The sequence below is a fragment of the Anguilla anguilla genome, chromosome 4, assembly GCF_013347855.1.
Source record: "Anguilla anguilla isolate fAngAng1 chromosome 4, fAngAng1.pri, whole genome shotgun sequence".
NCBI lineage: Eukaryota > Metazoa > Chordata > Actinopteri > Anguilliformes > Anguillidae > Anguilla > Anguilla anguilla.
In genome coordinates, this window is record NC_049204.1 from 2,429,443 (window position 1) to 2,451,753 (window position 22,311).

Below are 22,311 nucleotides of genomic sequence, written 5' to 3' on the forward strand. Positions count from 1 at the left end.
CTCTTCCCTTTAGAGCTAAGTAAGTCCAGGGGCTCAGACTAAGACTGGACTGAGGGGTATCATGTATCAGTGTGTATACTCTCTTAATGAGCTTTCTCTCTGTCTGCATACTGCAGAATTACAGGCCAACAGTGCCACACAATCCCTGAGCAACTCTTACACCACAAAAACATCTCTCTACGTATCTGGAGATCCAATATTTCGGCATTGTTGATTTATAATTTTTTTTGTTTCAACATAAGGCTTTTATGATAATATTTGCAGTGTTCACTACACATACCAATGATATCAAGACATTGCACTGACTTGTTTATTAAATAATAAGCTGTTGCTTGAAATGTACAAAATATTATTGTTTGTGTTGAGAAACATATTGAATAATGACATAATAATTGTAATAAATACAAATTATTGCTGCTTTGGTGCCAGTGGGACATATTTGAATATTACCAGCAGAATTTATTCCAAAGCAAAAATGACAATGTATTGATGTGTATTGGAAAATATCTGCATTACTCAATGTATTACAGTATTCCTCACTATACACTGTATTGATATATTTCCATAGTGACAGGGAAGGCCATTGGAATAGGTTGGCCATGTGCAGCCATATGTTATGGAGTCTTTTTCTCCACCTGTGAGACCCTGGGGCCAACACTAATGAATGCCCTTCTGAGACAGTGAAAAACGACCCTAATATAATTCCATAATTTCTATTAAAAAAACATGCATGTGCCATTTTTCTTCTCCCTTCACATGTGGGAACAGAAAATGCAAATGTGAACGGTCACCACTGGAGGAATCCTTCAATTCATGTTTGAGCGCTCGGGCGAGTCAATGTGCGATCGCTCGGGGTTGGTCGGTCGAGTGTGAGGGCTGTGTGTGTGTGCGTGTGTGTGTGTGTGTGTGTGTGTGTGTGTGTGTGTGTGCGCGCATGCGTGAGCGTGTGTGTGTGTGCATGCGTGAGCGTGTGTGTGTGTCGCTGTCAGAAGCTCGGTCCAACACCTCAAGTCACTTCACAAGCACAAGGTTTCTGATTGGCCGCAAGGTGTGAAAGCAAGGGGGCTTCCACAAAAACCTCCACACCACCTCTCCCCAAGGGGAAAGCACCCCCCCCTCCCACCCCCCCACCCTATGTCCCGCACCCCCCCTCGCCCGTTCCCCACCCCGTCTCTCGTCTAAACCATGGGCCTTCTGCAGTCAGCAGTCACCCCCCCCCCCCCCTTATTCCGAACGACAAAAGCTTTACCAGGAGGCGACGAACGCAGAGGGTCAGACTCCTCTCTGTCTGTAGCTGAGGACCGGGCCTCTCAGACGTGACACACACACAAGCTAGCGGACGGGGTCGCCAACGGCGACTGCCGCCTTTGCTATGGTTACGGCGAGGGGCAAACCTCGCTGTTAAAGTCGTTAGGGCCGCGCGCGTTCGGAAACTCGGCAAACCTGCCGTCTGCGCAGAGAAGGATTCCAGGTGCTCTCTCCGCTGCGCCCGTACAGAATGTAAATTACAGCCGTGTTTTGTTCTCCCGTAATTGAATTTCTTTAATGCCACGCTTCCCGTAAAAGCCGTGATTCACCGTCCCGGTCCCGGCACCCGGCCACGGCCCAGACGGAAACCTCCGGACGCAAGGTCGGCTCACCTAACGGGAAATGGGAAAATAACGAAGCGAAGACGAATCTGAAGATAATTATAGAGCAATACTGTTTAGTAAACTTCCTTACACTACTCACTAATAAAGCAAATTAAAGTAATTTGAACAAAGCTGCACATATTTAATTCTATCAGTAGCGCTGTTTCATGAATAGATTGCAGTTCAATTTCTTCTTTGAAGAGATATCATTTTATTACATTCTGCCATTTAGCAGATGTTCTTATCCAGAACAACTTACATTTTTACAGATAATATATCTAGATATTTGCTGAAGCAATTTCTTAAGCACTTTGCTCAAGGGTACAATGACAGCATCCCAACTGAGCATTGTACATTCAAGCCTGTTTCCTTAACCATTAAACTACACTTTCATAAAACTTCAAATTAATTATATGTACATATACTTTGTGTGTATGTATGTTTATACAGGTTGATTTTGTGGCTGATATATAGCTTGATTTATTTTAAGCAGCCTTATTTAAATTTATAATTTAAAAAAAATATCTTATTTAAAATATATCTTTAAAAAAAATTACATTCAGGCTAATATTTTTTTTAATCAATCATCAATGATCACCTCATTCATTCAAATGATGGATGTTAATTTGATTATTTCTCAACGTGAAAATTTTTCAACATGAAAAAGTTTTGAATCCTGAGCATGATTACCTTTCTGATATCAAAAATGAAAAAATATTAAGCTTCCCAACCAAATCAGTACACACAGGTTCATATCTCACTGTTACTGATATAAATAAAAAATATAAATAAAAAAAAGTTGTATAAAGTAGCACAAGACTGGCACATAATTCTCTTTGTAGATTTCCACTGCAGCCAGTGATGGACCAGAGAAGAAATTTTAAAAAGATATTTTTTACTCATGAAATATTTGGAAACATGAATCAGGTTTTGCTTGAAATGAAACAGGGATTCATTGTCATTCTGGTGCCTGGATCCCCTGTGTGGAGTAAAAATTTTAAAGTGTTTGAAGAGTAGGGTATCCCTCTGGTGGTACCTGTCGCTGGTTAACAGGTGTTAGAAAGGTCTTTTTACCCAAAATGGGCACCCCGCCCCCTTCCATCAATGGCAGGGGTACATTACATCACCCTGACTGGGGGGCAATGACTAAGTCTGACATCATGGCATTTTGTGTCCACATAATCTGCCCCCCCCCCCCCCCCCCCACACACACACACACACACACACAATCCACCTGACTGCGATCTTCTCCCAATGGAGCCCAGCTGATGGTAATCTCCTGGATCAGAACCAGCTGATTGTGCTGCTCTGGGACCGGGCCGCACACCTGACTGCAATCAGCGGGTCCGCTCCCTCAGATCAGGCCCATCTCTGTTTGTTCCTCCTGACGCTAATGGCCGCTTTACGCCATCGCTCATATTCCCGCCAATGCTTGTGTTCCCGCCATCGCTCCTGTTCCAGCCATCTCTCCTGTTCCCACCATCGCTCCTGTTCCAGCTATCATTCCTGTTCCCACCATCACTCCCGTTCCCACCATCGTTCCTGTTCCCGCCATCATTCTTGTTCCCGCCATCACTCGCGTTCCCGCCATCACTTCTGTTCCAGCCATCCTATCTGTTCCCACCATCGCTCCTGTTCCAGCCATCGCTCCCGTTCCCAGCATTGCTCATGTTCCCGCCATCGTTCCTGTTCCCGCCAATCGCTCATGATCCTGCCACCACTTATGTTCCCGTCATCATTCCTGTTTCCGTCATCATTCCTGTTCCAGCCATCGCTCCTGTTACTGCCATCGCTCATGATCCTGCCATCGATCCTGTTCCAGCCAATGCTCGTGTTCCCGCCATGTAGTACGCTCTGTGGGATCTACCAGTCCTGGGCCATGAGGAGCCGATTGCTTCATTTTAAATTTGGACCCCATATTCATATGTGCACTGATCTAGGACCAGCTTTACTCTGCGCATGGCCTATCTTAACCATAATCAGCTAAAGGATTAAACTGATCCCAGGTCAGGGAGTTTTTCATGAACTGTGAAACACAGTTTGTGGCGTTCAGTGATCACAGAAACAAAAAACAAAATGTTTGTGAAGAAAATAAAAAGGAACGCTCGCATTTATTTGTGTCAAACTTCAGTGCTGCTGTTGAGCGATTACAACTGCTGCTGTGAAATATCAGACACATAGCATTATAGTGCAAAGAGGCAACCATCTTTGTGTGTAATTAATAACTAATGAATGACTGAGTGCTTATTTCTGCTTATTATCGCTGCCTAATTAGCTCATTGCACATTTGTGCACCAGCCTGAATACTTAATGAACCCCATTTACGGTCTTCTCCTGTTCCAGCTAATGTCCCAAAAGACAAAATGCATTCAAAAAAGCACATAATGAGCACTTATCGAAACCTAAACTGTTCTTTTTTCACATGTTTGTAACCATTTCACATTAAGGTTACCATCCGTGTCTGTCAATCCTTTGTTCAGTACGACAACAGAATCCTAAACAGACGATAAACTAAGTTGGTCATGTGTGATCCTCTGTATTTGGTGTAAATACTGCATATCCAATGGGAGGGGCAGGTCAGAGTCTCTACTCTTCATTACAGAAAAAGGTGAAGAAAACAGATCACCACACAGAAGAATCCACTGGGAATATTGTGGGAATTCTGTGGGAATTCTACAGGAATACTACGGGAATACTTCAGGAATCCTGTGTGAATACTTCGGGAATGCTGCGGGAATACTACAGCCTGCTTTGAGCACATCCCTGCCTTCCCTGAGTTACATCACCATGTGATGGAATCCCAACTGCATCGCTGAACAACAGGGACAAAACAACGGCTCCAAGGCTTCCTGGAGAAAGCACACATAACCGCCAAACTTTTCCCACAATCTATAAAAGCAGCTTGTTTAAGAATGCTCAGCATTGTGCCAAACAAGTAAAGTTCAAAATAATTATGAAAGCATATTAATAAAAAAGCAGCGTACCATCTGGGAGTGGTTTGCGAGATGAGGCAAGGTCCAGGTCTTTAGCGGGGGCTGGGTCAGTCCTGAACACGCGTTCTTTCCTACGATCGGAACAAAAACAAAAAACAAAATAAAACTTTTTGAGTACAACAGGGAGGGAAACACCACCATAAACCAACGGCCCAAGAAATTCCGATGGAAAAGATCCCGGTTACTGCTGTAAAATTGGGGTGAGGGAGGGGTGGGGGGGGGGGGGGGGGGGGGGGTTCCTTATGTAATAATTTTTTAAAACCATGACCAGAAACACAGGTTTTTACAGGAGTAATGGTTTTGATTTGGTGAGTATTGAATGCAAAAGGGGAACAAAATGTTGGAAAAAAGCCTCTCAGGAAATGAACTTTTATCAAGTTAAAATATTTCAGTAAATTGATCTTTAATGCCGATTTGTTCCTTTTCCTCGCCAAATGCAAAGGCTCCACAATCATTAAAAAACATCTAAAATCGTTACTGACTTTTATCATTGCAATAATACCTGTGGAGGTCAGGTCCACAGGAGATGGAAAAGCTTCTGTAAATCTCCTGTAAAAATGTCATCTTTAACTGCGGATTTTGGGATCAGACGCCCTCTTCCAGCCCTTCAGCCCTTCAAAGGGATTCAGCTGGAGGGGGCAAGGCTTGCAAAAAAAAAACCCAAAGCATCAGTTTGCAGGAATCTTTGTGCTCAATCAGAGGGCCAGAGAGAGAGAGAGAGTCGTGTGCTCAGATAAACCTCAGAACCTAACCTACTGCTTAACCCTTCCCTGCATCTCCAATGCAACTCCGAAAAAGAAAAACACATTCAACTGCTGCAATATTGGGCCGCAATGCCGACGAGGCGCTCAGACTACTGTTTATAACTGAGTAATTACATGTAATAACCGGTCAGAATTCAGCAATAACATAGTAATAGCGTATCAGAGCTCACAGAACTAGCGTATCATGACTGAATGTGCCTCAGAATTGGTAATGACTTGTATGCTGTCCTTTATAGCGCTCTGCTTGCATCAGACACCGTCTGTCTCCACACCCTGTCAGAAAGGGCAAGCCAGGCAAAAATCTGTAAAACTCTAATTGTTTCACGGCAGTTCTAAAATTAGGTCTGGCACATTTTCAAGAGTTGGAAACTAAATCTTTAGCACTCTCCATTTTTTTTTTTACACATTTGCTTTGCTGATAAAATACAACCATCCTGAAGCCAAATGGAAGGCAGCAGTTTATCAGTCCACAGAAGGTGAAGATTGCGATGATGTCATTGTTCATTTGGAACGAGGTGGCAATGCTGTTCCAGGTATCGTAGTCTACCATAGAGCTGGGCTATTTTTTGCTTTTGTGTCGCTTGTGAGGTCTGGACTGGGTTTGTGGGGACATGGCACAGGATACCACCGGGAAGAGAGAAAACCCGCCGTCTCTCACAGAAGGAAACTCACTAAGTAACGGCATCCCTCGCACTGTAAATCTCACATAGACCACACATACACACACACACACTCGCATGCACACACACACATACACACACACACTCACACACATACACAGTCTCACACACACACACGCACACACACACATACATACACACACACACTCACACACATACACAGTCTCACACACACACACGCACACACACACACATACATACGCACATACACTCACACTCATACACACTCTCGCACACACACACACACACACACACACACACACTCTCACACGCACACACAAACAGATGCACGCAGCAATAAGCATGCAATCATGGCAACAGCAGAAGTCGGTGATTTTGATTAAAACTAAGTTTAGGGTAAGACTGCTCCGCTATACTCTCGATCAACTCAGCGGCTTGATAAAAACAGCTGTTGAGCTTCTGTGAGTCATCATAAGACTTTTTTTAAAAATGTCAGAATCAGGACGAGGGTGGAGGGGATGGGACGGTTGCCCTGACGACAGCAGAGGTGTCCCGCAGACCCTGGCGGTGACGGAGAGTGGGATAGCCCCGCCCCCTTGTCACTCTGCTCCTTGGAGTAACTGAGCTCGCTCACCTCGTGTGTCCTCTGGGACGTCACATGACGCACCGCACGACGCGTTCCCCGACTTTATCTCCCTCCAATCACGGCGATCGCCGATCCGCTGCGTCGTGTTTCTGAAGAGCGACAGCCACTCAAGAATCAGACCTCGTCTTCTCCTGATTCACCCCTGCCCCCCCCCCCCCCCCCCGCCCCCGCCTCGCCACCACCCCACTCCCCCACTCTCCAAAAACTCTTTAAATGCACTTTATCCTTCCTGTGAAATGGTCCATCGGATCAGGTGAGTGGGGGTTTTTTTGTGTTTCCGTGGCAACGGCATCCCCATACCCTATCAGAGGTGATTTTGCACTGAAAGGTGATACTGTGCGCCCTTCGGTTGTACTTCACAGGCGGCTGATGAACCTTTTCTCTGCTTCAGGAAGGTGATCTTGTGACTTGTGAAAGGCACCAGTGAGTTCAATCGATACACCTGTCCAAAACTGAACAGCAACCTCTTTTTTTTTTGCTGTGAAGGAACGTTAAGCAACGCAGAGGCAAGAGCTGAGCTCCAAACCGAATTAACCTTGTTTTGTTTATTGCATTAAGACAGGAAACATGTTGAAAGGTCGTTTTCCTCCATCTTCATCAAGGGCCCCATTTTCCTGCCGATGACGCTTGGCCTGTTGCTAGCTGTTGCCTCTCCTGATATTTTCCCAGAAGGCTCGCCGCAATCTGTTTTTCCGTGTCTTGCTCAAATTTCCGACACGCACTTTATTGTTACCCTTTATAGCTATTTGTCTTCTCGTATTTAAGACGGGTTTCCGTCCAACAGAATTTCACTGGAAGCCAATGGGCAATCCCAGCAAGGCTGCTGCTAATCTCAGATGTTATTTTAGTGTTATTTTAAAGCCCCCTTTCCCCCCTTGGATGACTGTTTTTAATTAAAAGTACAACACTGAGGAAAATGTGCTCTTTTACAGTTACTTTGCACGGCATACTGTAGATGGCATGCTCCATTAATGACTGAAAATGTAGGTGCTTCCCATCACCTCCATTACTGCTGACAGAGTACAGGTAAGTCTCTGTTACCGATGACAGAATACAGGTAAGCACGTACACCTGAGTTACTCTTAAAAGGCAGGGATCAGTGCCATTTTCAGATGCTGTACCCAATCAACACCATGCATGCAAACTATTCCATTAAACACATGGGGTAAAACATTCATTGTTTCCTAAACATCACTGTTGTCCGTTAAAAATGAAAGACAGAGGAAGATGGGACAAACTGAGAAAACCAAGAAGCTGATTCTCTCACAGAATCTGTTTAGAAAAAGCGCTCGCTCCCTCTCACCATTAAATTAAATCAGGAGGCTGGCTGTAGTGTGCACCGCACTATACTTAAAAATACCGTACAGAATCTCCTCGCCAAGTCGCAATCAATTTAACAAATTAGTGAAGAGACTTTAATTCAAGACCAAAGTTCTTTAGCAAAGAAAATGTCCACCCAAACTTCTGCTACATTTATTTGCCTTAAATGCATTGGTGAAGTTTTTCTTTTGTAAAAATGAAATATTGTATATCAATACTGCATTATTTAACTTTCCATTTATTTGCTTCAAAAATCAATATGCAAGGACACACAAAACTAAAAACCTTGGCACCAACTGATAAAAAGTTTGTAATTTAATTTAGTTGTATCTCATTGTCATAAGAAATTGAGTCATAGTGTGTAACATAAGCATTAAATGTAGAAAAGCTAGATGCAAAGGTATGAGTTTTATCAGGAAATACAAATCCACACCGGAGTCTGTTAGGCCTCCCTAACAAAGATAAGTTGGGTATTGTTTTGTTATGGTAAAATAAATAAATACACTTATTGGTAACAGACCTCTTCAAACAATGTCAAGCGGGCTCTTAATTTGAAATTCCAGGCCCCTTCAGCATGAACCATGGGCAGCAGGGGCTGGCTTGAATTAAGACTGCAGTGCATCATCAGAAGTTGTTTGCAGGAGAAAACTGATGTGAAATGAATGAAATGCCGAAAAGGGCAGGGAGTATGTATAGGCCAACTGGAGAAGGCATGGATGATGTCACAGTAATGTCATTTCCTGTTCCTGTGAGAGACCAAGGCCAGTGAAGATGACGGTGAAGGAGCAACGGAACACTGGTCCATGCTCCTAAACCAGGGGGCTGTTCTCCTGTTCAGGCCAGGTGCTCCTCCACACTCCTAAATCTGTTCTCCTGTTCAGGCCAGGTGCTCCTCCACACTCCTAAATCTGTTCTCCTGTTCAGGCCAGGTGCTCCTCCACACTCCTAAATCTGTTCTCCTGTTCAGGCCAGGAGCTGCTCCATGCTCCTAAACCTGTTCTCCTGTTCAGGCCAGGAGCTGCTCCATGCTCCTAAACCTGTTCTCCTGTTCAGGCCAGGAGCTGCTCCATGCTCCTAAACCCGTTCTCCTGTTCAGGCCAGGAGTTCCTCCATGCCCTTAAACCTGGGAGCTGTTCTCCTGTTCAGCATTGCAAACAGAAGTCCCCACAAAGAAATGCCCTTTGCTGAGCCAATGAGCCGAATCAGTTCAGTGAGTTTTTGTTTTGTTGTTCTTTTTTTTGTTGTTTTGTTTTTTTTGGTGGGGCGGGGTGGGTTTGAAAGAAAGAAAGGGAAACCCTAATGCTTTTAGGAGTGAAAAAATTGAGCCTGACTTCTGATTTTCCGAACAGGGGAAAAAAAAAAAAGAAAAAAAAAGACGATAATGAAACCAAGTCTCTGTGCCAATGATTAATTTTAATGGCGACAGCAACAGCTGTTCTAAAGTCTAAAGACACAAAGGAGGAGACACTGTCCTCTTCACTCCTCACGGCTGAACTCCTCCCTTCACCAGGGCGAGAGCGCGGTGGCCATAAATCCTGGACCCTGAAAGAGGGCAGTCTTTAGAGTCCGTGGCCAGCGTTAATCTCCCATTCAGCCGAGAAGCTGAAGAAAGCACACGCTCGTCTGCTCTCAGCTCACACTCACACCTGAACATCATTCACTTCCATTCATGTAGTGGTACGTTGGGGGGGGGGGGAGGGGGAGAGGGGGACAGGTGCAAGAGCTAAGCTAAGTTTAACACCAGCTAAAAAAGAGGTATTTTTTTTAAACGCCAAAGTTTTTTGTTACATCATCTATCCAAAAGAACACATTATATAAACTACACTGCGTGGTTATAAACCGATTTAAAACAATAAAAGCAATAGAAAACTATTTCTGTCATTCAGTTCTGCATTCCGACGAGATCCCATTTATAGCTGAAACCATGGACGTCAGAAAAAGCTAACGGTGACCAACCTCCACTCCACTGATAAGTGCTTATGGCATCAATACATACCACAGAATGAGATTGTTTCCTTTAAAAAAAATCTAAAATGAAAAACAAAAGCTTTCAAAAGTGTTTTTTTTTTTTTTACCCAGGGGCCTGTGTGTGTGTCTGTGTGCGTGCGCACACGTGTGTGTGTGTGTGTGTGTGTGTGTGTGTGCGTGTTGTACGCACCGTCACATCTGAGCATTTTTCAGCTCTTGACATTTTATCAGCAAGTCACAAGTGTGTCAGCCCAGCCCTCCACACAGGCAGAGGCACAGGTCTGAATGGGTCTGAACGCGTTTCAATGGGTTTCAATGGCTCTGAATGGCTTTGAATGGCTTTGAATGGGCACACTGCAGCTTGCTGGACGCATTCATTGATTTGCATCACAATGACGGCGTCAGTGTCGTTTTACACAAGCGATCCATTGTTCCCCCGCTGTCCCCGCATTGTTTTACCTGAAAATAAGGGCTGTGTGCAAAGTGCAGTTTCTGTGTGGCTGGGGGCGCAGGAAAACGAAATGTATGATATGCAACGTGATTAAGCATCAGAATGCTGCAGAGACACTGTATGTCTTATCCTTCAGTTTTACTGGTACAATTCTTATATCTGTAAAGAAATAAGCATATTCCATAGCAGCCATACTACAGTGAAGGGAAATATTATAGTCTTTTATGTGGGTAAAAGTCGCCTTCATATTTGGGCAAATGATGGCGAAAATGTCTTGTGTAAACAATTGTAAGCAGGTAGGATTGTGTAATCCATAACCTGTAATGCCAGATTTGTGTTTGAGTCACTGAGCTACTCCTTCGATGATATTACAGTGAAGTACTTAACAAAGACATGCATGAGCAGGCTGTCAAAACATGGGCTGTGTCCAATTCAGAGCACAATCTACTGCGTCCTGTGTCCTGTGTACTAGCATACTGTGTACTGTTTACTGCACTGCACTGTGGAAGATGTCCCGTCCTTGCATGGTCATGCTCACGTGCCATTGTTGTTGGTGAAGAAAAAAGACAGCGAAGCAAAGTATATCATCGGGGGATTTACACTAAATTTAGAGAAAAATTCGCCTACTTGACAACTTTCTCATCCAGCGCACTCAACAAGCACACTCAATAGTATGGAAGGGTGCTGATTCGGACAGAGCCACAGTGTCAAAGGAGGACCTTTCCCAGAATTCCCCCTGTGCTGGAAAGCGTCCCAGCTTACCTGGGAACTAAGCAAAGGCAGCCTGCGCACTGACGCGAGACTTCCTGGTTCAGCGGGGGATATGGAAGAGATTACTGGGTTCTGTAATGGGGGGCAGATTCAGAAGATACTAGCAGACCTCGGCCGTCGAGGGTCTCGGATCAAACGGTTTTCTGAACCAGTAGTGCGTGAGGAAGTGACCAGCCTCCCTCCCCCCCCGCCACTCCCCCCCTCAACCCCCCCCCCCATGGTCTCTAAGTCACTCTCCTGATTTCAAACGATTTCAAACGGGGGGGTGTGAATGATGAATCAACGCTAATTTCCCTCTCGGCGCTAACTCCAGGCTCTGCACCAGTGATGTGCCGCTATTGATCGAGTTCGGGGTAAACGGCTCAACATGCAGTTTTACGTCTTCGTGTCTTAGGTCACCTCCGAGCAGAAATTAAAGGCAGGCTTATGTTTCCCCACGTGAGAAAACACTGATCTTCCCAGCCAGGGGCAAGCGTCCAAACAACCCCGACTCAAAGCAGGGGGAGGTATTTCAACACTAACTGAGAAAAACGAGTTAAATAAAGAGGCAAACATATCATTACATCACATTTGTCAGCTCACTTTGACATCATAAAAATGACAAAACTGCAATGAAGCCTCGATGTCGTGTGGCGATGTCCATTCGGGCTCTAAGACGCCGCTGTCCTATAGTTGCGTGTCTTAAATCATGAGATTCCCGCTCTATTTGGGGTATCTGAGGCTGTGTGAAAAGGACAGTGATTGGCCCAAATTGCACCGCAATTATCACTTTAACGGCCCTTTCCAGCATCTGCTTCTCATTCCGCCTCACAAAGGTTTGAACTTTCTGAGACACAGAGAATTTCAAAGTATTCCAAATTCGACGGATTAGCAACAACAACGAGGCACAATCACAGAATCTCAACTAACGCTGACAATATTACCGGCAAAGGTCTCTGGGAAGGAAACCGAAGTCCCATCATGATGGGACACTGTGTTGCAGGAGGTGCCATCATTCAGATGAGATGTCAAACAGAGGTCCTGACTCACTGTGGTCATTAAAGGTCCGGTGGCACTTTGCAAGGTGTCTGTAGCATCCCCAGTGTAATGGGCTCAATAACCACCCCCACCCCTCCACCCTTCCCCATCTCAGCTCTGCACTGAGCGTTCTGGCACAAAATGGCTGCCGTGCATCACCCAGGTGGGGGGGCTACACATTGGTGGAGTTTCAGGAGAGTCCCCTGCCCCCCCCCCCCCCTTCACTCCAAAGGCCCCTGAAATTGTGAAAAGTGCTTCATAAATATGATGCAATATTTGTTTACCCCTTTGTGATTACTCTGTGATGTAATTACCCCACAATGATTTTCACTCTTAATTACTTTCCGCTCTCCCTAACAGGCCCTAACATCAAAATGAGAGAGCACATTGGATCTCTCTGCGAGCGGATAAACCGGCACAAAGGCCGTGGGCCTGAGCCAAGTTATCAATACCGCACAACAGGCTAACGACGCCCGGGCCAGCGCCAAGCCCGGCCAGCTCTGCGGCTAATCCACCGCGAGCACCGGCAATTTCGCTCATAATCATTTTTAATCTCCGGGAACAAAAGCCGCTTCGTCCCAGGAGCGCGGAGGTCTCCTTACGATAAAGCCAGTGGGAAAGTCGGGCTTGCAAGGTGGGCTATTATTCTTTTCTCTCTCTCCCTCTCTTATTTACTGTAATCTGCTGTGTCCTCTTTTTAAAGTAGCAACTGCTGGGCTCCCCACCGACAAAAGGGAACCAGTGAGAGAGAGAGAGGGTATGGAAGTAATTATTACTGTTTTTAAAAAACACACGGCTATGCCTTCACGGTCCTTTGAAGAAACTTATCAGCCACCGAGAGAGGGTCAGCTGACTTATAGATCTTATCGGTATCTGAATTTGTGTTTGTTGAACCTAAAAACGCAATTAGAGGCACTAAGCTGCTTTAAAGGGTGCACTAACCCTGTAGGAAGCCCGCGTTAGCGTAGTTATTGGCAGGGTGTCAGTCCGTCATCATACAGAAAGCACACACACACACACACACAAAAAAAAAACTTGTAAAAAAGTAATTGGAAAAGTCATTGAAAAAGGCAACTTGACACTATGCTAAGCTTCTGGTAATGAAGATCTATCCAAACAGCTGAGGACAAATAGTGCAGAATAGTGGAAATCAATAATAGTGCTAATCCTAATAAAACTCATGGGAACGGAATGAAAAAGCATTCTGGCGCAGGGAAGCAGATTGGGAACGAGGCGGAGGCGCACTGCAAGGAGCCAACAGCTGCGTACGTTCGGGAACGCGCGCCGTGGATTACATACGGTGGGAACAGAATCTACTGCCCGGGAAACACAGGACAGAGGAGCAACAGCCACCTTAATCAGTGGGAGTGATTGCACCTGAGCGCTTTCAGTTGATGAGACGATCAGCGGTTTTCTACAGAAACCGACCAGGAACTCAAGAACGAGTAATATGCAAATCTGCGATTCCGAGCGATGAAACACGCTGTATCCTAGCAACGCGTCCGTCTGGAGTTCCGGAACCAGTGCCGCCAAAGTCCGTTATTTCCTTGATCTTTTTTTTTTTTTGCCTGGGAGTCGTCTGAGAGCGGAATGACCCCCCCCCCCCCCCCCCCCCCCCCACCGCCCCCCAACATGTCACAGAGAAGAGCTTCTCTCCCCTACAAACAGCGTTGCGTCAGTTCTCTGTACAAAAAGTCATCTGAAGAGCTAAAGAGTTCGTTAAAAACCCCGTCACCGTTGGGGTCGGGGGGGGGAATTTTTTATTTTTATTTTTTTAAAGTTAAAAGGAAAAGAAAGTTGCAGAATTAGGAAACTCCCTTGACGTTTAAGGGGGGTGGCGGGCAGTGAGGAATATTGAGAGATACTCCCAGAATTCCCTTTCATGTGATCGCCGGTCTGAGGCGCGTCGCTATATGTGTTCCCGTCTCTCTCCCCCGTCATCTCCCGCCAAAACCGCCGGATGCTAACCGCATGCTAACCGGGTCAGAGCTCTTACACAAATGTTTTCGTTGGGTGTTCGCCTCTCTTTGCACCATCAGCCCGCGGTCACATTTCACCAGAGGATCTGAGTCAGAGGGAACTACGCTGAGCTTCACAGGCACTGAGAAAATCCGGCATTTCACACACGTGTTCACGCAGTACGTGTTTGTGTGTTTGTATTTCACACGTAATGCCGGATGCTGTCTTCTGTTATTTTTAGTACTATGAAATATGTACAGTATCTGCATGTTTGTATTTCATATGTAATATGGGTTGCTGCCAGTTATTATGTTTTATACCTCCATCTTCAAAGTAACCATCTATACCACCTACACAGTAAAATGTCCAATATTAATTCAACTCCAACAGAGTACATTTTGTCCCACTGAGAAAATGAATTAACACTGGACATTTTACTGTGTACAAACTAGACCATGCCTCCCACCAGTTTAAAGACACATTAATTTGGCATTGGCAGATACAGTAGTTTGTATTTAAAACACATTTGACCTTAGCGTTGCCCATCCCAGGCCATGTGAAAGACACGTGCAGCTAATGTAGGAAAGGCTAGAGGCTAGAGTCATCCCAGCTGTGGATCTCTATGATAACTGGCGCACTGCATTATGGGATACCGCCCAAATCTAATGCAGTCTTTCCCAGAGAAAGCCATTCAGCTGTGACGGCTCCTCGTTGGTCAGGAAAGAAAGTTCAAGGTCACAGGGTGTCCTTCACAGCACAGAACATCAGTCTTATTCCACAATGCATGTTAGTTTTGTCTGCAATGATTTTAGGGTGCTGTATTAAGGAAATTAACCACGAGAGAGTTTTCTCCTTAATGATAAAACCCAAGGATAATATAAGCTAAAATCTCCAGAGTAGGACATTATCTCACCAGGCAAAAATACTGCCAACCTCAGTAAATTAGGCATGTCCTTAGCTTACTCTTTGTGATAATGACCAGGAGATGAAGTCTTGGCTAAATGTACCATCTGTAAACTCACTTGACCTCCTGTGTTTTCAGAAAGGGGAAAAAAAGAGGTCCTTTCTTTGAAACTGCAGTTTCACATCCAAAATCTACAAACAATTTCCTACAAAGCCTCTTATGAGCAATCAGTGCACATTTCCAAGCAGGTGAAATTTAAAATATCAAAAATGACTCTGCTAGTTTGTTTTCGATCACACTGTTATGAAACTCTTAATATTTCCTTCAAAACATATTTCTGGAAAAATAACACAAATTACACTTCTAACATTACAGTAACCTAGCGGGAACTACTATACTTTCTTTAATTTGAGTCTTGCAGCAGTTTTGATGCAATTGGCTTTATCTAGTTTACGGCTGGTGCTGCATCCACACCCATTTCCAAGCCATTTCCAAAATAAATAAATGTCCTGACCATCCATCGTCTTAAGTACGACTGATTGGGTCGCCCCTGAAAATGTGCATCCTGGGTCACCACTTACGAGGAAGAAAAGAAAAAAAAAACACTTAAGAGATTGTCAGTGTTTTATAGCGCCTGAAACCATTCGGAGTTTCCCTATTTTGAGGTTTTCAGTAAAGGGCAGACGCGCTGACGATCGCCCCCTTCACAGCAGTGGGGAATTCTCCTCCTGCAGGTCCTGGAAGCTGAGAGACGATCGCCCCCTTCACAGCAGTGGGGAATTCTCCTCCTGCAGGTCCTGGAAGCTGAGAGACGATCGCCCCCTTCACAGCAGTGGGGAATTCTCCTCCTGCAGGTCCTGGAAGCTGAGTGACGATCGCCCCCTTCACAGCAGTGGGGAATTCTCCTCCTGCAGGTCCTGGAAGCTGAGAGACGATCGCCCCCTTCACAGCAGTGGGGAATTCTCCTCCTGCAGGTCCTGGAAGCTGAGTGACGATCGCCCCCTTCACAGCAGTGGGGAATTCTCCTCCTGCAGGTCCTGGAAGCTGAGTGAAGACGTTAAACCGGCCTTGGCGCTCGCGGGAGCTACACAGGAAGGATCCTGTCCCGTTTGAGTGACGCTGCCGGTTAGCCGTTAGCTGTAGCTTGGCAGGGCTTGGCACAGCGTTTTTCAGCAATCAGTCTTCTGACCAAAAATCATTACAGGGCATCGTATATTTCTGCTAACAGACACAGTGAACGGATCCAAAATACACTCAAGTGCCCCACCCCCCCCCCCACCCCCCCGGCCCCCCCACAATTTGGCACGCAAATTGATTTTAGCAAACTTTGTTCCATCAACATGTTGTACCATGTACATGACAGAGCAGTGCATGCTGGGAAAGGCAAAACCTTATCTCTGCTCCGTGGGTAGCCCACAAAGCAAATGCTACACTGATACCTTTGTTTCTCTTTAAATCTGATTCCAAACCAAACTTCAATGTATTACTCATTGGCAAACCGCATCGCGGAGGTGCCAAGAGCAATCTGCGCAATGCATAAATCTCAGAAACAGAAGAAAAAAAAAAACAACCACCATGTACTTCAAACTAACGACAAGCCAAAGACCAAAGGAAACTGCTGGTAGATTTGCTCTTTATGAGGTGCGTCGTTTTCTCCATTTTTTTTAAATCGAAGGTCTTAAATCAAATGACTGTCCCACAGAAAGAAAGACAGAAAGGACGCAGTGAGAGAGGGAGAAATTCAGCAGGAATCTTTCTCTAATTTACAGTCTGAAATTTCAGCATTGGTAGTGCAGGGCAACAGTGAGAAATGGAAGATTTCAGCATTCATAATTATGGAATGACGAAGGAATTCTGAAAACAGATGTTAATCGAGTCCTGGCCAGCTGGATGTTTAAACATCACTGGCCTCGGACCTCCAGCTGCTCCAAGAGCCGAGAGGCACGTTAGCCTCCTTCTGGCCATGGGTTTAACTCACCTGTTTAAAAACAGCCGCTCTCACCTGGATAGCAGGACGTATGCCTGTGTTAGATCCAGACGAGCGCTTTGACTAATTTCTGAACTAGTAATAAAGGCAGTGGGCCGGCCAGGTTAACTAATATAAACAGATTATTTTGGGACACCAGTAAATATTACTCTCAGCGAGCGCCTTAAGTCACACTTGGCACGAGAGCGGACGTGAGCAGCTAATCTGGCACAAGCCAAACAATCGTTCCTTTCATCTGCTGCCCTCCCCCCACCCCCACCCCACCCCCTCCCACCCGCCCGCCAGAGCTGGCATTGTGGGATCCATCTGTGTTCAGCCTGTCACCCGCCATTAATTAATCAAGCGCTCCGAAGCTATGCGGAGATCTTGCGGTATGCAAGTTCTGACACATCGCAGCGCAGAGCTCGCTAGACAGGGGCGAGGGGAGAGCGGCACGCGGTCCCTAAATGCTTTTCCGCTGAAGCTGACCTCATACCTCGGTGTGTGATTACATTTTTAGCGAATGTGAAATAATGGCGCTTCCATGTTTCCTATTAAAAGGCGCTTAGCGCCGTGATGGATGAGCGGGGAGTGAGCGCGCGGCCGTCGGCTCTGCGCAGAAGCCCTGTGTGCGAGCGCGGCCGCCGCGAAGCGAGCGAAGCAGAAACGCTGCGTAGAGTTGCTTTTCTTGGAAGGTCTCGCCCGTACAGCAGGGCTGCGAACGGTCCTGTACTGAAAAAAAAAATAAAACGGCTCACAGAAATGTTCCCTCTGCAGTGAACACGGCAAGACTGCCCAGTTCAAGGTCAACAATAAAGAGAGGCCATAAAGATAACGCATTGCTTCTGAGGTCTGAAAGTTCCAGCGTACAGTACGGGCAAAACAATGGCCCAGCTGATTGAGAGGAAACAGGAAACAGGGAGCGATACGCCACTTCCTGCAGGGGAAGGCGGGGCCTAACGATAAAGATAAGGTGCGGGCGGAGAGAGGGCTGTCACTGACCCGGGGCGCAAGCTCCCGCACTGAGGGAGGGGCCGCCCCGACTTCCTGTGACACGCCCCGACTTCCCCCTGACCTCAGCTACTGAAGCAGCGTGGGGCCGCTTGGGGCAACCCCCAGATAACAAACCTAACGTCACAGAGAGAGAGGGGGGCGGGGAAGAGGGTGAGGAGAGGGAGTGAGGGGGGCGGGAGAGAGAAAGGGGAAAGAGAGAGGGGGAGAGAGACAGAGAGAAAGAGGAAGAGAGAAGGAGAGAGAGGGAGAGAAAGAGGGAGAGAGGGAGAGAGAGAGACGGAGGAAGAAGGGGAGAGAGAGAGGGAAGGAGAGTGAGAGCGAGAGAGAGAGAGAGAGAGAGAGAAGGAGGAAGAAGGGTAGAGAGAGAGGGAAGGAGAGTGAGAGCGAGAGAGAGAGAGAGAGAGAAGGAGGAAGAAAAGAGCGAAAAGCTGTGTCATGCGTTTACATCATCCACAGCCGGTTTCCCGGGCGAGCGAGGAAGTGAGCAGGCTCAGGTGATGGGCGGGGCTTCAGGCCGAGCCCCTTTCCCACGCTGAGGTCAGAAGCGCGGCTGCGTGTCTCGCCGTCGTCCGTCGCCGCTTCCGCCGTGAGCCAGCGTGCTATTGTTGTGGTTCCCCCGTGTGTTTACGCTCGCCCGCGATAGTGAACGTGGCGAACGAGCGGCGGCGGTGAGTCACGGCTGGCCAGCTGACGGATGAGCCGCGGTTTACGCAAACACAGCTTCCCGGTTTGACCGGGCGGGGCCTCCCCCCCTCCCTCCCCCCCTCCCCCCCTCCCTCCCTCCCTCCCTCACTGATATTTACACGCATGAAAGGTCACACCAAGCCGGTCATGCATTTAAAAACAAACACATGCCACAGGTCTAAGCAAATTCACACACCTGTATAAGGACAGGACCATAGCCCTGGGCACGTAACAGGAAGTACGTGCTCTTGACACGTCCGCTTGACCCTGTACCTGCAGCATGACGTGACTCAAATTTTCCCGGTTGACATTAAAGTTCCCGGTTGGCATAGTTACCGCCCCCCTTTGCTCAAGCGATGCTGCAGGTGTGCTCTCCCCGACCTGGGCGTGTTTTCTCACCTGGGCCTCCGTCACTGCTGCTCTCAGGCAGATCCTGCACTCCGTACATCACTCTTTCAGAAGTGCATCCGCTAAATGAAAGGCAATGTAACTTAATATGATTTATATTATATTAGATGATGTAATATGCAAATATGTGCGGCGACTGCATTTTCATTCAATAAAATTTAACGGCGACTTACATTTCACTACATTACTGACATTTTTATAAATCCTCTAACCACGGAAGGTCCACTGAGAACACGTCTCTCTTTTTCAAGGGCACCCTGGGAGAAATGCCAGAGGGACAGTGCGGACCGAGAGAGAGAGAGAGAACCGGGGGTAAAGCCCCTGGTCCAGTTTTTTTTTGGGGGTTAGGGCCCAATGGCAGTGGGCCCTTACAATGCAAACACGAGAGCAAAGATCAAAGTGCAGTAGTTTGCAAGATGGGAACAGTGTAATCACAAGACAGACAGCAATTGCGAGTGAAAACTTAATAGACAAATTGTCAACTATTCTGTTGAACCAAGTTACACTGTACACAAACGAGCAAAACTACCCTAGTGAGCGTTAAAGAAAGTTAGCAAGGGCACGACATGCAAACTCGATTAACAATGTGTCAGCTACTCAATTGAACATTAAAATTAGTTATACAGACAAGAACAAAGGACTACAAGATCCTGCAAAGAGTAATAGAGCCTATGTTGTACCTGGTGTTAGGACAGGTGAAAGCGTGTGGGAGGGTCAGGGCTGTTCACTGGGGCAGCTCAGGTTGAGTACCATTCTCAATGCAGAAACGGCTGTGCCCCTTCTGGGATTCAAGCCTACAGCCTCCAAAGTTACAAGCCCAGTGGCCTAACCAGTATACTATTTCCATCTACAAGCCAATCGAGGGGAGCCTGCCAGTTCAAACCCAGACTGTGCCTCTTGTTACTGGTCACCACATTGCCATGCTCCTGGGGAGCCTGCCAGTTTAAACCCAGACTGTGCCTCTTGTTACTGGTCACCACATTGCCATGCTCCTGGGGAGCCTGCCAGTTTAAACCCAGACTGTGCCTCTTGTTATTGGTCAGCACATTGCCATGCTCCTGGGGAGCCTGCCAGTTCAAACCCAGACTGTGCCTCTTGTTATTGGTCACCCTGTTGCCATGGTCCTGGGGAGCCTCGACTCCTCGGTTTTGGTGCAGGGAAAGTCGCCATGGCGATCCTGGTCTGGCGGGTTGGCAGGGCTCCGGGTTTGATGGGTAATAGGAGACGGTAGAGGCCCCGTGTCCCCCCCCCCTCACCCCCCGCTTTGGCCGCTCTCTCCAGCCATGATGGACAGCAGAGGCCAGGAGACAAAGCGTGTGTCCAAACGATCTGCTGAATAGCGCTCAAGCCCCTGATGCAGAGCGGGGAAATCCGGAAGCCATTTTGAAACTGGGAGCGTCAAACCAGTGACAAACACTCTGTGCATTAAAGCCAGCGTATGACAATGTGTACAGTCTAAACACACGTCTGTCCAATGTTCTCCTGTTCTCTGTGTGGTCCAGGGGTGGCTGTGACCGTAAATGACTGCATGGAATGTTTATGCCAGCAGCCGGCTCTAATATCATGTAAACAGAAAGGTGTACGGCAGTGTTTGTGCTGTTTTTCAGTTTGAATGACTGACGCAACAAGGTGCGGAGTACTGGATCAACCTGCTATAGGCTCGTTTACACCAACAAAACGTCCAATCAGAAGGTCAGAATTCAAGCAACACTGGTCCCTAACTTTGACTAACAATTAAAAACTTTCTGAACTCAGCTTATGAAAAAACATGAGACATTTACTGGTACGTCAAAGAACAAACGGTAATTGAATAAAATCCACGCTTCCAACAACAGTCACTTCGACAAAGTAGAAATCGCTGGAAAACATTAATCATCCACAAGGAGACTGATTCTAATTTACTGCACTCTGATTGGTGAACTCCAATATAATGATAAATACGTCTCACAGCAAGTTTTAAAAAAAATAATGTACTGAAATATTTTGCATATATTGTGAAGCATTGCACTTGAAATCATAATGCATGGTAATATAATTTTAAAACATTGTATGTATATTACCATACCATTACCATAAGAGATGGCCTTATGTGAACAACAAATTAAAAACAACAATTATAACTTACTGTTGAATAAATAAGACTGAAGATGCTCTCTGAATTTTTTTGACCAGCAGCCTCACACACTAATCAGGGAGCAAAGAGCGATTTAGACAAAACAAAGATACTCAAGTGGTAAAGCGGAGGACGGGTAAAATGTAACCTGTCAGGCTGGGATTCACCCCTCGCTGAGGCTTAAATGGCCCTTACCCCTGAGGGGTGCTGTGCGGCGCGTGTGTTTTTAACACTCTCTCTCTGGGACAGGAGAACTGCACACCTGGGAGAGCGGTGTGTGTGTGTGGCGCGTGTGTTTTTAACGCACTCTCTACGGGACAGGAGAACTGCACACCTGGGAGAGCTGTGTGTCGCACGCGGGTAAGGAAGCGATGTGCCGTCAAAACAAGTAGAAATTTCCCGCTAATTCGCCCGTCCGCCAAGGTTCCCCCCGCCTCACCCCCGCCTTCTAACAGCTCTAACTGAGAGCTGTCACATTACCAAAGAATTTATGGAAGCCCTCAGGATAAACCGCCCTGAGGGGGAGAGTCCCCCCCCCCCCAACCCCAACCCCCACTTTATTTATGCAATTACAACACAGAGGTCTGACAGTATCCAGGGATGGGCAAAAATACCCTAAAATGTATCCTGTTACGAAATAAAAAAATATCAAATGCCTCCCAAATAAAAATATATAAACATATATATGCCTGCGTTTTGAAGTCCTTTCTCCTACTTCAACATCTGTTGGACAACAGACACACATGCATGTACACATGGACACACACCAACATATATACATATATACATGCATGCATGTACCCATACACGCAGGCACCCATACACGCAAACACACATGCACACACACACACACACACACACAAAGACACATCAGTCAACCTAAATTTTAATTCACAACAATACCAGGACATTTACAACAACATATATGTAAACACTCAGTGAACACGTACATTCAGGTGTTAAAAAAACACTTTAAAAATCATCACAGTAGCACTGTCAAATCATCACCACCATAAATAATAACTTTCACAATGTTTACGCTCAGCACAACAGTTATGATT

General features: G+C 46.3%; 1 protein-coding gene across 1 annotated transcript in view; it reads right to left on the minus strand.

Moving 5' to 3' along the window:
- The window catches only part of alpi.1 (alkaline phosphatase, intestinal, tandem duplicate 1), a 127,575-nt gene that overhangs the window by 68,608 nt on the left and 36,656 nt on the right, over window positions 1-22,311 (minus strand). The window contains exon 2 of the mRNA XM_035412365.1: window positions 4,616-4,695. The gene's annotated coding sequence lies outside the window, so the exon portion shown is untranslated. The remainder of the gene's footprint in view (window positions 1-4,615; window positions 4,696-22,311) is intronic.